The sequence below is a fragment of the Bos taurus genome, chromosome 20 (assembly GCF_002263795.3).
Source record: "Bos taurus isolate L1 Dominette 01449 registration number 42190680 breed Hereford chromosome 20, ARS-UCD2.0, whole genome shotgun sequence".
Lineage (NCBI taxonomy): Eukaryota > Metazoa > Chordata > Mammalia > Artiodactyla > Bovidae > Bos > Bos taurus.
In genome coordinates, this window is record NC_037347.1 from 46013412 (window position 1) to 46019607 (window position 6196).

Below are 6196 nucleotides of genomic sequence, written 5' to 3' on the forward strand. Positions count from 1 at the left end.
TACAGCTCTCCACCCCCAGCCCATATTCCAAGAAGAAGAAAGGAGCAGGAGATCTAGATTATGATTGATCATGCCTCTGTAACAAAGCCTCCATAAAAATCCCCAAAGCATGGGTTTAGAGAGCTTCTGGGTTGGGGAACACACTCACTGGGTGGGTGCTGTGCCCTAGCTCCTTGGGAACAGACCTCCTGCACTTGGGACTCCTCAAGTCTTTGTTCTATGTATCATTACACTGGGCTGTTCATTGGTATCCTTTAATGTATCCTTTATTTTATAATAAACTGGTATATGTAAGTACATATTTCACAGAATTCTGGTGAGATATTCTAGCAGATCATGGACTCCAAGGAGGGAGAATCATGAGAGCTTCTAATTTGTAGCCAGATGGAACAGAAGATGCAGGTAACCTGAAGACCTACTGTTTGTGACTGGGTTCTGAAAGTGGGGGCCCATCTCATGGAACTAAGCCCATGCATAACCTGTGGGATCTGATGCTATATCCAGGGGTCAGAGTGTTGTGAAGCTAGTAGCAATGTAAGAGTAAAGGGGAAACCCAGGAGAAGTTCTTTTTATTTTTTCTTTCCAAATACATAATGAGTTTTTATCACGTATTAGGTATTTGGCTATATTTGGATATTTAGCAAAACTAATACAATTATGTAAAGTTTAAAAATAAAATAAAATTTAAAAAAAATAAAATAAAAAAATCATTAAACACACACACACAAAAAAACAGAAATATTAACAAAGCCTTTTTGAGATTCTATTTGAATGCTGAGAAAGTATTGATTAGTCATCAAATAAAATGCTGTCCTAATTATTACAATTTTTCATTATATATATATATATTTTTTTTTTTTATTTAGAGACATCGTTTAGACTGGAGTAGCAAGGGAAGCTTCTGTGAAGGAATAACATTGATTACAGGTATAAAAATCCCAGGTTTCTCACATTTTTAACATTTACACATAATGACAATTAAACTCTAAGGTGATTGTACCAATTTGTGAGCTTACCAAGAGCACATAAATTCTATTATCTCAAACTTCTGTCAGCAGTTAAGATGATGAATAGTTTTTAATTATTAATCCTGCAAGAATTAAATACCACCTCCTTTTTAGCATTTCTATTTTTCTAAATAGTAGGGATATTGAGAATCTCATAATATTTCATTGAATAAACAAGATTGCTTTTTAAAATTTTTCTCTATAGAAACATGTTCATCAAACAGTTTTAATTGTTTCATATTTAGTACTTAATCCACATAGAAGTGATATTTGTGCAGAGTATGAGATACAATTTCCCTTACATTTTATACACTGAGAGGCAATTTCTCCAATATGATTAGAATAGCCCTTTTCCCCCATATTAGTTTCAACTGCTCTGGTAAAAATCATCAAAAATCTTAGTGGCATCAAGCAGCACACATTTATTATCTTACTGTTCTATACCTCAGAAGTCTTACACAGGTGTAAGACTTTCACTTACACTTCTTACACAAAAGTCTAAAACGAAAGTACTGGCTGACTACCTGGGTAGGACAACAGCTGTACAATAGCTATAATATTCAGACATGCCTCCCTGAGACTCCTACCTACTGGTAGAAACTAAAGCATCTCTGTGATTTCTAAATGGAACTCTTCCCCTTTGGGCCAGACCCTGGAGGAGGCTCTTGAATCACTTTCACTCAGCAAGATCTCAAAACCTGCTCATGACCTGATTTGGATTCAAGTGATGAATTCTTATGTATGGAACAAAAAAGTACAATCCATATTTTTAGAGGTGGGTAAACCAGACTACATCAAAATTAAAAGGTTTCTTTTATGAATGACTTGTTGAACAAGCCAAAAAAAAAAAAAAAAAAGCAAGCTCCAGACTGGAAGAAAATATTTGCAAATAACATATATTCAACAAATGCTGTGTATCAAAATATATGATAGATACTCTAAACTTGAAATAAGAAAAAATATATAAGAACTGGACAAAAGATATGGACAAACAATTCACCAAGAGGATGTGAAGATGGCAAGTAAGGCACGTAAGAAGACATTTAGCATCATCGGCCCTAACAGAAATGATATTTTCTTAAATTGAGATATCAGTGAATGCCTAGTAGAGCAGCTAAAAAAAAAAAAAAAAAAACTGAAAATACTACACATCAGTGGAGATGTGAAACAAGTCAAAGTCTCAGACACTGCTAGTCACAACTCAGATTTGCAAACATTCTGTGGAAAATAGTCTGTTTTTTTTTTTTTTTAATAAAGTTAAACATCCAGTTACAGTATAATCAATTACACTGCTCAGTATTTACCCTAAAGTAAACTTGGTTCCACACACACATACCTTACATGAAGATTTCTAGCATGTTCATATTGCTGAAAACTGGAGACAACTTACATGAGGGTGGGTTAGATGACCCACAAGCTGGAATCAGGATTGCTGGAAGAAATATCAGCAACCTCAGATATGTAGATGATACCACTCTAATGGCAGAAAGTGAAGGGGAATGAAAGAGCCTCTTGAAGAGGGTGAAGGAGGAGAGTGAAAATGCTGGCTTAAAACTCAACTTTAAGAAGACTAAGATCATGGCATCCAGTCCCATCACTTCATGGCAAATAGATGGGAAAAAAGTGGAAACAGTGATAGATTTTATTTTCTTGGGCTCCAAAATAACTGAGGATGGTGACTAAAACCATGAAATTAAAAGACACTTGCTCCTTGGAAGGAAAGTTATGAGACAGCATATTAAAAGCAGAGACATCACTGCTGACAAAGATCCATCTAGCCAAACTATGGGATTTCCGGTAGTTGTGTACAGATGTAAGAGTTGGACCACAAAGAAGGTTGAGCACTAAAGAATTATGCTTTGGGATGCTCAACATCACTCGTTATCAGAGAAATGCAAATCAAAACCACAATGAGGTACCATTTCACGCTGGTCAGAATGGCTGTTATCCGAAAGTCTACAAGCAATAAATGCTGGAGAGGGTGAGGAGAAAAGGGAAGCCTCTTAAACTGTTGGTGGGAAGGCAAACTAGTATAGCCATTAGGGAGAGCAGTGTGGACATTCCTTAAAAAACTGGAAATAGAACTGCCATACAACCCAGCAATCCCACTGCTGGACATACACACCAAGGAAACAAGAATTGAAAGAGACACGTGTACCCCGATGTTCATCACAGCCAGGACATGGAAGCAACCTAGATGTCCATCAGCAGATGAATGAATAAGAAAGCTGTGGTACATATACACAATGGAATATTACTCAGCCATTAAAAAGAATGCATTTGACTTAGTTCTAATGATATGGATGAAACTGGAGCCTATTATACCGAGTGAAGTAAGTCAGAAAGAAAAACACCAATACAGTGAAAAGAAAGTGAAAGTGAAGTTGCTCAGTTGTGTCTGACTCTTTGCGATCCCATGGACACCAGGCTCCCCCGTCCATGGGATTTTCTAGGCAAGAGTACTGGAGTGGGTTGCCATTTACTTCTCTAGGGAATCTTCCCAACCCAGGGATCGAACCCAGGTCTCCCGCATTGTAGACAGATGCTTTACCGTCTGAGCCACCAGGGAAGTACCAACACGGTATATTAATGCATATATATGGAATTTAGAAAGATGGTAATGATGACCCTATATGCGAGACAGCAAAAGAGACACAGATTTAAAGAACAGACTTTTGGACTCTGTGGGAGAAGGCAAGGGTGGGATGATTTGAGAGAATAGCATTGAAACATGTATATTATCATATGTGAAACAGATCGCCAGCCCAGGTTCAATGCATGAGACAGGGTGCTCAGGGCTGGTGCACTGGAATGACCCTGAGGGTTCAGGATGGGGAACACATGTACACCCATGGCTGATTCGTGTCAATGTATGGCAAAACCCACTACAATATTGTAAAGTAATTAGCCTCCAATTAAAACAAATAAATAAATTAAAAAAAAAAAAAAGAATTGTGCTTTTGAACTGTGGTGCTAGAGAAGACTCTTGAGAGTACCTTGGACAGCAAGGAGATCAAACCAGTCAAACCTAAAGAAATCAACTTTGAATATTCATTGGAAGGAATGATGCTGAAGCTGAAGCTCCCATACTTTGGCCACCTGATGTGAAGAGCTGACTCATTGGAAAGACCCTGATGCTGACAAAGATTGAGGGCAGGAGGAGAAGGGGGCAACAGAGGATGAGATGGGTGGATGATATTACCAACTCAGTGGATATGAGTTTGAGCAAACTCCAGGACACGATTTAGTGACTAAACAACAACAACAAAATGAATAAACAAATGGAATACTATGGACAATGGAATTACATAAAATATTATTCAGCAATAAATGTGGATACACTTTTGATAGACACAACGACCTGGATGAATCTCAAATACATTTTGCTGAATGAAACAAGCACTTCTCAAATAACTGTATACTGTATAATTTCATTTACATTGTTATTAAAAATAAATAGTAGAACTATGGGTATTGAGAACAGGTCGTGATTGCCAAGGGCTATGGGTGGGAGAAGTGCATGGAGCTTATGAGACTGCTCCCTAACCTAACTGTGGTGATCCTGACATGAATTTGAACATGTAATAACAGTCACAAATTTTACATGAAAATAAAATAACCCATTTAATTTCATGATAATTAAAACAACTCAAAAATTTGTAATAAAAATAAACACTGTATTTTAAATCAGGCATTTAAATTATCATATCAAAATGTTATTTTTGGAGTTGAAGTTACATAGTCATTATTCCTCCAGATGCAAAGGCTTTTGTGAAGAAATTTTAATTATACTAACAAATTACAATCATCTTTTGTGAAGTTTCCATCACAAACTCAGTAATTTTGAAGACCTTGCTAACAAAAAGTATTAGATATAAAGAGCAAAGGGAGGTAGTGATGAGCATCATGAGTGGAGACACAGATTCTGTTAGAGGAAGCCATATCCTCAAATTCTTTATTATATTAACATTACCTATTCCATTCACTAGGTTTTTTAAAAAGCTACAGTTTTATCTTTAGGTTCTTGGTCATTTTAGCAACTTATGCTCACAAGCCAGGAGTTACTCTTTTGGGTTTTGTTTTTTTTTTGTTTTTTTTTCATCTATTCTTATTTTAATTTTTTAGATGGAAATATCTTTGTGATTTAAAATGTTTTCTAGTTTCCCTGAGGATTGGCAGATCATGTGGTCTGTGTTTCTTGACAATATGCCTTGTATTCTTTTGTTCCTCTTCAATTATTTTTAATTTAAAAATATACCATCCTACAAGCTCCACACTTCTGCCTCACCACCTATGATTCATAAATGATAATATCAAATCTATTCAGGGTACTGATTATCCACCAGGTTGTCCTCACAAGACAGATAGAGACATATTTTCACATTTATCTGTGAGTAAGGTGAGCAAACAAATATTTAGAATTAATAGGTTACTGGAGAAAATAAAAAGTACATTTGAATTACAGTGAATTATTTTCACCTTCATGGTTTACTGATATATAACTATAATGCTATTAGTCTATATTTCTTACAAGACCCAGAAAAAAAGTAGTTTTTACCAGAAAACTGGTGAGGGGGAGGAGTGGAAACAAAGCAAAACATTCATCTGACAGAGGTTTTAAAGTTACTAGAGGAATTAATGGAGAAGGCAATGGCACCCCACTCCAGTACTCTTGCCTGGAAAATCCCATGGATGGTGGAGCCTGGAAGGCTGCAGTGCATGGGGTTGCTGAGGATTGAACACGACTGAGAGACTTCACTTTGACTTTTTACTTTCATGCACTGGGGAAGGAAATGGCAACCCACTCCAGTGTTCTTGCCTGGAGAATCCCAGGGACAGGGGATCCTGGTGGTCTGCCGTCTATGGGGTCGCACAGAGTTGGACACGACTGCAGTGACTTAGCAGCAGTAGCAGCAGCAAACTCATCAAATTCACGGAAAAATTTATAGTTACAATACACATACTCTCAGTATCTCCTTAAAGTGAAATCAGGAAATTATTTGAAAATATAAGCGATCAGAGAATATGTATCTAAAATTCTTGCCCTTGTATTATTTAAGCCATGTCTAAGCAAGTTTCAGGCAGGATAGAGAAGCGACTGAAGCGACTTAGCAGCAAAGGAATTAAATAAATTTTATTTTAAAATTTCAGTATTTCCTTGTGATTAGTCTGAGGTCCAAAACATGTTC